The following is a 12,103-nucleotide window of genomic DNA, read 5'->3' on the forward strand; positions in this document are numbered from 1 at the left end:
TTTTGTGTGTGTTTGAGCATGTGTGACAGAAAGAAAGGGGCGGAGAGACAGAAAGAAAGAGGGTGGATGCAGAGACAGAACTGGCAGCACCCTACTGTGATAGACTTTAGGAAAATAATATGTGGCTAATCTCTGTGTTTGAGTGTGTGTGTGGTCCATGAATAACATCTCCAACTTTACTGAGGTTCCTTTGTTTTACAGAAAGAATATTAGTTTATTTATATGTTTAAGCAAATGAAAATCCAAATAAATGTAACTTCAATAGAGTGTGGTTAAAAATAGAAACTAATGTGCTCAATATGGATGTATTTTTGGTTAATTCAAAAATGATCTTTTGATGCATTTATTTAAATAATGGTACAAAACTGATTTTTTGTGTGACAGTTTAGCTTTCAACCAGAGTTCAGAACTTGCCTTTTTTTTTAAATTGGTAAATAATTTGGATGTATTGGCTATGCCAAACAAGAAGTTGAACTGGAATCACAGGAAGAGATTTAACTTGCAATTCAACACAGCTATATAATACATTCTTGGAAATTAAGTTCTCCACCTTGGTCCAAAAAGTTACTGTATTAAAGGAGAACTCCGGTCAATTTTAACATTGAGCTAATAGTCGATTGTCGAGTTCACGCGCGTGATCATAGGTAACTAAACCTATGCGCGTGAACTCGACAATCGATTACTATGGACTTCGACCGAAAACAGGATGTAAATACAGGTATGTGCACTGGCTGAAATAACATCATTTTTATTCATATCTTTCACATCTACTGCAGTCAGATTGACCCGTGTTCACGCTGAAGGAATCACTCACATTGGCTGTGCACTTGTAATGACACATCAAGGATGTTAAGAGGCTAAAAGCAGGTTTAAAACTTGCCCCATTGAAGTCAACAGGGTGCAAATTTTAAAAAGAGGATAACATGGTGTAGGCAACACCGATTTTTGTCGTTGTTCTCTGTACTGACAGCACTCCAAATTTACAAAAAAAATTAGCTCAATGTTAAAATTGACCGGAGTTCTCCTTTAATGTTGTGATGTAATGGAAGAAGCTTCAGATCTTTTGGTGAGACATCCAAGTGAAGCTGATTATCAAAAGAAAAACTTGACTTGGACTTGATTTTATCCATCGGTTTTTGATGGAGGCATATCTTAATGCAAGCCTGCAGACGATTGTTAGTAAGAGATTTAGAAGAAGAGGGTCATGTGGACTAAATGATTGGGTAAGACCGACATGCATCAACAGAGGGAAGTCTGTGGTTTTACCAGAGGATTGAGTTATGACATTTTAATGAAAAATGACGAGCTCAGAAACAAAATCATGTATGAAACGCATACATGGATTTGTTCACAATAAGATCAATAACATGCATTTAGAAAATAGATAGGGGGAATTTTCATTTAATGCCAACTTAAAAAAAAAAAAAAGAAATATTTATTGCCATAAGGCCCATAAACCTTTCAAATCTTCAAAATACTTTTTTACAATTCAAATCAAGGATTTCTCATGCCAACGTTCAAAGTTGGCTTTTGCTTTTCTTGTCAATTTCGTAGAATTTCAACCTATTGTAATTGTGCTTTCTTATGTCCAAATTCAAATTGCAATTCTGCCTCATGTTGGCTTCCTCAATTCAAATTCAGGAATTTAAAATCGAATTCTATTCTGAATGACGCATTAACCCTTCTATCAGCTGCTTGCTGAAAGGCTGCCCGTCTGCTGCGTGAATGTCGACCTCTTTCATCGCCCTCCCCGATCACTAATTGTTCATCTCCTCACCGCAGACCTATCTGCCCAACCACCCTCATGGATCTGTTCTAAAAATCCTGGCCAAGTTTCAAGTAATAGAACCAGGGCCTATTGACCGCCCCTGATGTGCTGTGGAGAGAATGGGCAGGGTGGCTGTAACCAACAGCCCACCTGTGATAATATATAGAGGCAGGGGGCCATGGCCCACCACGGGGCAGGGCTAGGAGGGCACAGGCCTGGGGAGCGCAGGGACCTCAGCCTGCATCAACAGCTCCCTGACTCTCCAGCATCCTGACACTGACAGACAGGCCTTCCCCTCTGACACTGCAGCCCACGGGGCGCCTGCCACCCAAGTCGATAGATGGATTGATGAGAAGATGGATAGCTAGATGGATGACTTGGCTACTTGAATGAACAGTTCCATTTAATTTAAAAGTTCTAAAGAGCGCCTTTGGAAATTTCCACATATTTTAATTATTTTTTCCCCTCCTACTTCGGTCCGTTAAGGAAAATAAACAGCTGGTGAAAAGTATTTTGTGTAAAGCAATGTTTGCTCCTGAGAGGAGAGTCTGGTTTCCATTACAGCTGGGTCTGACTAGCCTGCAGCACCGAAAGACACAGTAGTCCAAGCAGACGGGGCCGGGCTTTGTGTGGGCTATAGCGGAGTTATCTCTTTCAGTGTTCTTGCTTCAGAACGGCACACTTCTGCTCCGTTCGCTGAGACCCGAGGCTTCGCGGCGAGCTCAGGCCACCAGACGTCCCTCTCGGCTGTGGGGAACATGTGCTGTGGTCCTCCTGCCTGTCAGAGGCGAATGCGTGACTGTTTTCAAGCAGCCAGCCGTGTGTGTCTGTGTGGTGCTGAGGTGGGAGGGGGTCGTCCCTCAGGAGGGATGTGTTTCAGCACCTTGTCTCCTTCTCTGTTTTGGCGCTGACAGAACAGGAGGGAAGGAGTGACAGGGGTGGAGAAAGGGTCTCTGCTCTCTCACTCCCATCTGCTGTCTTCACTCTCCCGCTATCATACAGTAGAGCACGAGTGGGGTTAAAGATCATGTTTAAGGTCATGTGCTCGGAGAAGCGAAACTACATATAATTCAGGAGCGTTTTGATCTCGCACACACAACTGAACATCTTACACTATACTGTTCAAAGATTTGGGGTCTGTAAGATTTTTATTGTTTTTGAATGAAGTCTCTTATGCTCACCAAGGCTGCAAATATTTGATCAAAAATACAGTACAAATAGTAATATTGTGAAATATTATTAAAATAGTTTTATATTTTAATATATTTGAAAAATGTAATGTAATTTATTATTATTTTCAGTGTCAAGTGGTCCTTTAGAAATAATTCTAATTTGCTGATTTGGTGCTCAAGAAATATTTCTTATTATTATCAATGTTAAAAACAGTCATGCTGCTTAATATTTTTTCAAAAACTGATACACTTTTTGCAGGATTCTGATTATAAATGTCTTTAATGTCTTATTGATAAATTTAATGCATCCTTTCATTAAGTATTAATTTCTTTAAAAAAATCTTTCTGACCCCAAACATTTGAATGTTAGTGTACATTTGACATTTTTATTTATACTTCTAAGTGTATTAAGGTAATGAAAAAGACTTTTAAACTTCAGAAGATATCAGGTGGCTGCCGTGACGGAGATCGCAAAGAAAGAAAATTGCACGCTTTTGATTAGATGTCACAGTCAATAAATTGACAAGCTGCATTTTTCATTTTCTTTTATTCTTTTTACTTTCATACTTCTTTTACATTATTTTTTAGGTTTGATGATTGCATGTTAATTATTGGAATAATGATTTCCAGGTCTCTGAATCCATAATGATGTGTAGAGCGCTGATACCGGAAAAATTAGACTTTTCCTAATTTGACCACAGAAAACACTGGTTATAAGTGGATGGACATTATTATCATGGTCTCCTTTTGATGTGAAAAAAAAAAAAATAATAATAATTTAAATGGAAATTTCACTCTAGCATATCCAAAATTACCCTCTTATTTCAAAACCATGTTTTTTCAGATTTTTTCCTTCTCCATGATAGATTCAGGATGTAGGAAAACAATTGCTTTAGACAGTGATTCTTTCTTTCTTTCTTTCTTTCTTTCTTTCATTCTTTCTTTCATTCTTTCTTTCTTTCTTTCTTTCTTTCTTTCTTTCTTTCTTTCACATAATCTGATGGGATAACTAGTTATTGCTCTTCCTGACTCAGCAGCATGAACTGGTGGCAGATTCTGGAAAGACCAGCGAGATTTGGTTTATTTTGGCCGTGCATGCAGCTCTTTGATGATTAAATCATTTATTGGTTCAGGCATCATTACATTAGGCATTGCTAATAGCCCCATCACACTTCACGCATACCAAACCGATGACTGATAGACTACCACTGCTCAGTTACACATCAAAATCCAGCAAAAGTTGGGTTTCCTTCTTTTGTGAGGAATCCAATTATAGCTATATGTACAGTCATGAAGTCAAATACAATATCATACAATCATGCCGTTGTCTGAACTTCAGAATATTCAGTATCACCAACACTATCTCACGACCAATTCGTATGAATTCGTACGAATGATAAAAAGATGGCTAATTCGTACGAATTCGTACGACCTCAACGATTTGTCTAAACCCACGTGATGGGTAGGTTTAGGGGCGGGGTCAGGGGTAGGTCATTCGTATGAATTCATACGAATTGGGCAATTCGTAAAATATGTAAGATTTTGCAAAAATCGTACTAATTTGTACGAGTGAGGTTGTATGAATTCGTACGAATTAGCCACCTCGTAGAATTTGTACGTTTTCCCGTGAGATCGGGTTGGTATCACAGCACTTGTTTCATGCATGTTGTATTGTTTTTGTTCATTACATATCACATACTTTCTCATGTATGTTGCATAGCTGCACAATTCACTGTGGATATAAAAGATGATATTCTATTCTAAAAGTAAGGAAAACGAGGAAAAAATGCAAATGCGCTATTTCATATGATGATAAAATGTATGTTTAAAGTCACTATGAAATGAAAATGGCTATTTCTTGTTTTCTATGGAATATTGCAGTATTTATTGTGATTTATCCATGCACATCACTGTTTTTTATTATTATTATTATTATTATTATTATTAATGTGCCCTTATAACCTTAAATCAAAATAACTTCCCCTCCTTTTTGCAATGACTGGCGTGAGGGCGAGACAACTTGTCACTCGCATGACATCAAATCAATAACAACTACAACTATCCATTGATCCAATCAATTCCCAATGGACAAAATCAAGTCCCGTCCTACATTATTTCTTGTTCGAGAAGCTGTTCCACTCAGATATACTTCACAATAGGGAAGAAAAGGCTTGCAGATTCCATTTCATGCCGACTTTAAAAGGAAAGGAGCAACAGCTGTCATTATAGGTGTTATTGCTGTGGAATAAGAGAAAGAAGGGAGGAGAAAGACAGACAGAGGAAAGGAGGCACTGTAACATTGGAACAGGACTCTGATTATATCCAGATAGCCTGGTTTCACCACAGTGCATCATTACAAATGTGCCCCCTCTTCTGAATCTACTTTCTCTCTCTCACACACACACACACACACACACACACACACACTGCTCTAGCAGTACATTATAAAGCATGCATCCATGTGTGTGTGTGTGTGTGTGCCCTTTTTAGGCCCTGCTGCTGTCAGCAGGCTACTCTTCAGAGTATGTAAAGGGTATCACTTTACAGTGAAGTCACAGGCCTGGAACCACCTCTATGCAGCAAACCCTGTAATTTCTATTTGCATCTTATTTCAGCGTAATCTCTTTACATTCTTCACGGGAAACACAAAGCTGCTGTTGTTGTTAAGTGGGGGGAGACCTTGGCATCTTATAGAAGAAGGTACAGAGATAGTTAAATGGTACAGTATGTCTCAGTTTAAGGAGGATTTACATTGTACAGCCCATGTGTGAACAAAATCAAGGAAACAGATACACAGTAGCTGCCATCCACCTTGTGGTGACAACTGTACATTGGCTACTGAAATTCAGTGAAGACATTGTCCACATTATAATTTGCTGCTGTACTGTCATAATTCCAAATGTACAGGAAATGCCATGACTGTAGGCGACACAAAATCACTAAGCCCAAAATAGAAGCAGTCTAATTAGGTTCATGACTCTTGACTCTCAAGAAAATTAGCTGGTTCAATGACACACAAGGCGACGACAAAAACCTCTTTTAGCGTTTGCATGTAATTAGAAACATAATTAAAATGCACAATAAGTGGCTCTGAGAAAAAGCAGGATCTGCTGGCTGGTTTACTGCTGTTTTCCTGAACAATTAAGTGGGGAGAAAGCCAGCCGTACCTACCACAGCTGGAATCTTTTTTCATATCCTAAAGACGGCTGTCCAAAGATTAACACTAATTTAATAGAACCCATAAACATCTCAGATGGATAAGTAAATAGTCATTTGACAAGCAGTGACAAATATAACAGCACCAATCATTTTCTAGTATAGCTTCTATACGTGTTCATTTTTACATAAAGTTTCCATAAACAAGATTAATAATAATATTTTTGAAAAACAAATATAGAAGAGAGACATTATCCCATTCATACCTGAGAAAGACTTGCAGTGTGCTAGTCAACAAGCTTTCTATGCTGCAATTATTACTGCAAAATGTAAATCTTAAAGCATAAAAACTGAATTTACATTTCCAAACAATTTTGTATGACCTGCACATTTTTACAGCTGGTTTTTAATTTTGTTTAAAGATCATGTGAGCTTGTGCCCAGAACCTGCTGGTTACGATAGCTCAGACCATTAACTGAAAATATGAGGCCAACATTTCCGTGCCAATCTGAATATGTATATTTTTCCCCATTAATGAAATCACTATGTGTATTCAACTTTTAAACATTTCTAGCTGCTTGTCCAAGTCCTGCATTTTACATGAAGGTTAAATAGGTGTGAGTGTTAAAAAATAAAGGCGTGAGCTACTGTGGTCTTAAGAACAAACTTTCAAAGTGTCAAAATATCTGACACATTTGTAGTTTCTTTCTTGGACACTAATTCTTCCCAGCATTAGGAAGCATGCTGAGTAGTAATAGGCAAGGTAATATAAATAAAAAATGCCTTGGAACATTCAGATCGGTTGAGAGAACATAAGCGGTAACAGCACCAGCATACATGATCACCATCCTGAGGAAAAATATAAAGGATTTACAGGACAAAATATTTTTTAAATAAAAAAACTTAGATTGTACACGTGGTTTATAATGTGATTTGTATCAAATTATAGACCATATCATGTAAATGACCAGATGGGGACTGTTCTAACACTATATTGTGTAAAAAATGGCACAGTGTACAGATTTACTCTTGACACAAATGTGAAACTAAGGTAATGTGATTTTAAATTAAATAGAGATTAAAACCGAAACATTATTTTTTAATAATGAAAAATAGTGTAATTAATCAAAACAAACAAACAAAAACAAAAAAAATGCACAATTATAATCCACTAAGTATCTTTGAACATTCATGTATGAAGTTAAGCTCCACAGGTCTGTTGTCTGTTCTTCAAGAAGATATAGACTTACAAAGCAAAAGCAACACAAATATAGCCAATGGGTTTTGTAAATGTTTTTGAGCAGAGATAGCACTGTGTAAAGCCTAATAGCCTACATTATGAACTTTAATTCACAGCCCATACCAGTGTTTTTTTTTTTTTATTCTTAACCACCTTACAACCAATAGTAAGCAAACACTTCCTCACAGCTCAGAGGTCGTGGGTCAGTTGCGTGATCATAGGTCACCATCTAGTGGAGAGAGACTGCAATCAGTCATTCAATACAGAACAAACACAGAGGATCTTGCTCCAAGTTAATTAGCCGTAAGAGCACTGGTATAATGAAGCTCATCTAGACCGCATTGCACGGGTGAATGAGCCGACAGCGCACTGCGCTAATGGAAATGATAGACATGATTAGCCTGTAATGTGCGCTGAATGAGGGTATCAGATATCATAGGAAATGCAAAGACAGCACGGAGAAGGTGCATTTATGGGCCACTACATCTGTGCATCAGCATCCTAATGAAAACGATCTTCATTCCTGAGCAATCAGGACCCGCAAGGCAGAAAACAGGCCGCGCATTGCGGAGGCGCGCGCGAGAGTGGCCAGCGTTGCCTTGGAAACCGAATACTCAGCATGTAAATAATGTGATCTATCGATGCCATCTGGAAAAGATTGGGCCTTGGTGCCGTAACTGCCTCTCTACCGATATGTGAGGGGATCCATTACCATATTTATTTGTGCTGCTAAACTTAGTCCGTGAATGGGATTATGTAGTGGCGGATTGAGAGTATATCCTAAACAAACAAGTATATTAAATCAGGATTTGGAGTATAGCCTGAACAATAATGGATTTACAAGACAAGAGTGTTTCGCCCCCTTTTTCACAAGCTCTCCATTTTTCAAAAATTGAATCCAGACTTTTTGGGGGTGAGTCTTTTTGCAATGAGAGCGCAGTGAGGGGGTGGGATCTGGCCACGGTATTTATCATATTTGAAAAATCTAGTTTGATGGGGGAGGGGGACGAAGAGCAAAGAGACGCTACTCCATCAAACTCGCAGTCTTGGACAGAGAATCGTTCACTAGTTGCTTGAGGCACAAACATGAGGTCCCGCTCCAGCTCTGTGAAAATGGTAACTGGTGTCATCGAGCTTATTTTTCGACGAATGCAATACTCTTCCTTTGCACTTCCAGTCATATCCTGATGAAGCAGCAGTCCATGTGTTCAAAGTAAGGACTGGTGAAGTGGTCTGGCCCACAGACTGACAGCAGCCATGAAAGTGAGTTTACAGTGAGCTCACTTTATCTACTGTTCAAACTGCTTTTCCCATTTAGATTCCCTCCGGAAATCCTCGTCTCCTTTCAGTGTCACAAAATAACAGATTCTCCATCCCTTGACCTCTGTTCCTCTCTGTGCAGATAAACGTACTCATTATGAAGTCAAGAGTGATGAGTGGTCACACAACAGAGACGGAGGCGAACAAATGTCCTCTCTGAAACACTTCTCAAATTATAACGTTCAAATTTGGCTCGAGCCTACACATGGAACACAATACTTTGTATTTGGGATCAATCCTTTTTTCTCTTTATGAGGTTAAAGCTACAATATGTAAGATCTTTGTAATAAAATAGCCAAAAATCACTTGCACAGTGTGATATATTTCCTGCAGTTGTGTATTTACAATATCCCAAAAGTTCCCAAAGATTTTTAAATTCAGAGAAATTCCTATTTTAAATAATGGCTCGTCCCTGTCGCCCTGTCTCACTTGTCGCCTGTCAATGACGTAATATCCGCGTAATACCTGGTTTCCGCTTGTACTGCCATAGTAACCATGGCAACAGACGTGGACAACTGCGTTACATCTAGCGGCACGCTCACGATGTTGTTGTTTCGTTCAAACGTTATGGACCATGGCAAGCAGACAAGCAGACAAAAGGAGAACTAAAACAAGGATCAATTTCAGCATGGCGTTTTCGAGATGCCGAGAGCTCCACGTCCGTGACAAACTTCGACTTGACAGAGACGCGCAAATGTACATAAAACTAATCAATGTTATATAGCTCAAAATGATGAAATGTTAGAATATGATCAGTATGTTATTCTAATGTTGATCTAGCTTACTGCTAGTCTCATACAGCCAACAAACTAACACATAGAATAACATTATAACTTTCAACACACTCAAATGCAGTTTAGTGTGATAGTGTAGACCAAGTGAAACAGCGCTGCGTTACCTCACAAGTTTCATTCGTCTAATAAACTGACCTGTGTGAGTATTATTCAGTGCACTTGCGGGTAAGTTAGTTCGGTAGAATGAAATATCCTTATTCCTTTATATCTGCGGGACTCGCGTGTGGCGCTGATATCTCTCTCATTAGCAATCGTGCCCTGCTTCATTCCACAGTCATGTTAAAAACATCAATGTATTCACTCATCCATAAACATTATTTGATCCTTGGGCAAGTTAGCACATTAGAGTGATCTGAAGGATCATGTGACACTGAGACTGGAGTAATGATGCTGAAAATTCAGCTTTGCCATCACAAGAATGATTACATTTTAAAATAGGTGATAATAGAAAAAGCCACCGCTCATCCGTCAAAAAAGTCTTGTAGTGAGGTGCTGCTAAACTAAATCATCATTGAACATTGTAAAAATACAGCAGCCGCACACTCAAACACTGTGCAAAATCAATAATGCAAAAAAATAGGTGATAATAAAATAGAAAACGCTTATTTTATATGGTACTGATATTTCACAATTTTACAGTTTTACTGTATTTTAAATCAAGTAAATAGTCTTGGTGACCATAAGAGACGCCTTTCAAAAACAAAAAATTGCTCACCCCTAACTTTTGAACAGTAGGCTATATATAGTTTTTTTTTTTATCAGAATACACATCATTTTGAATTTGTCTCAATAGAAAAGGATGCCTATAGTGATGACCTTTAGCTGCTTAGGAGTGTCTGTGACATTAGTCACTTTCTGTTGAGTAAAATTTATTCATCTGCTGTGCATTTTCAGTGCTTTGGCTAGTAATTAAGGCAGTACTTCCTTATCTTGGCATGCTTGTTATTCACAGACATCTGTCTAGTAAGTCCCTACATATTGTATATCTAAGCCAATTAGGACCAGGTGATGGGAAAACCAGAGAGGATCCAGAGATCCTGCAGACATGCATGCTGACACAAAACAGAGATTGCTGAGGAGAGATAAGAAAATGATGGATGGTAGTAGACAAACACCTGCTCCTGTCATCATTAAAACAAACATCTTCCTTTGAGGGGGAGGGGGAGGGGTATTTCATAGTCTGTCATATCCTCTTTCACATAATTTCTTCTCTCTTGTTCTTTGTATTTCCCTCCCTCTTTCTCATCATCTGGTATTGATATTTCTTTCTCTGTCCTCAACTTACCTATCAGATGTGAGTAGTGAGGATTGTAGAGCAGATTTTTAAACCCATTTATCTATAAATGGAGTATTTGAGTATTTAATTATCAAATTAAATATTTGAGAGGATGGAGCATATAAAACAGCAAAAAAAGTAGTTTTTAAATGGAGAAGTAGTGATAATGGAGAAGAGCAGTATGTTCTGAATGGGAAAAGTGGCGCTAGGGCCTCTTGTGGGCCAAGAGGAAGTGGGGCTGCCAGGTCTCCTTTCCCCTGCGATCCTTCACCCTGAAATGGCTGGTCGGGACCGCCCCAGGCCACCTCCCCTGGAGCTCGATGCCAAGTCCAATCTCTGACCTGTCCTAGGGGACACTAGAGAAGATAGGGGTGTCATGCTGCTGTTTCTTCTGTCTTAAATTACATGCAAACCTGTTCATTTGGCATCCTTTTGAGCCATAAGGTAGGATGGGGAAATTATTTTGTTATTGTCAAATGACATATAAAAGATATGTAAAGGCATCTGGGGGTTGCAACCATATATGGTAACCGCAAAGGTAAAAAATACGTACAACACACATTGTACTTAATCCTGAACCTAATAATATTAAACTTAATCTCTTAATTCTCCTGGCCCAGTTGAATATGCAACTGTGAGAAAGCCAGGTATTTGTAGACATAGATGAATTCTAGCCATACAAAAAAATCAGGATTACCCTCGATTTCCAGTTTTACTTCCGTAGAAACCATGGAAAAACCAAAAACGCTTTAATAAATTATACGTTTTATTAGGTAAGCAACTGTTTGGATACTTTTATCGATAGAAAATGAATAATTGTTATATAGCTCAACATGGTTAGTCTTATTGTTTGAATCTCTTGTTTTCTTGATTTACCGTGAGTAACGTGTGTACCATGCCTCAGAGACAACACTAGCCTAATCATAACAAGCTTTATTTGTGGTAACAGTAATACAGCATTTTCTCCACCATACAATGGCCTGGTTTCACAGACAGGGCTTAGATTAAGCCAGGATTAGGCCTTAGTTCAATTAGGACATTTTAGTAGATTTTATAAACGTGCCTTAGAAAAGAAAAACATTACTGGTGTGCACTGAAATATTTGAAGATATGTCAGTGCAAGTTGCTTTCAGTTAAAACAGCTCAAACGTGCATTTTAGTCTGGGACTAGACTTAAGCCTTGTCTGTGAAACAGGCGTTGATTGTTTTGACCAAGTAAACCACATACCCCACAATTTTAATTAATCAAATAAAGTGACCTGTGAGTAGTAATTTGCAGCATTTACGGCTGTTTTATTAGAATGAAATAAAATAATGTGAATGTAAGTGATCAAACGCAACTGTAACAAAGTTCAAGTTCAGGGAAGGAGGCAAACG

The sequence above is a fragment of the Abramis brama genome (assembly GCF_963993115.1).
Source record: "Abramis brama genome assembly, chromosome: 8".
NCBI lineage: Eukaryota > Metazoa > Chordata > Actinopteri > Cypriniformes > Leuciscidae > Abramis > Abramis brama.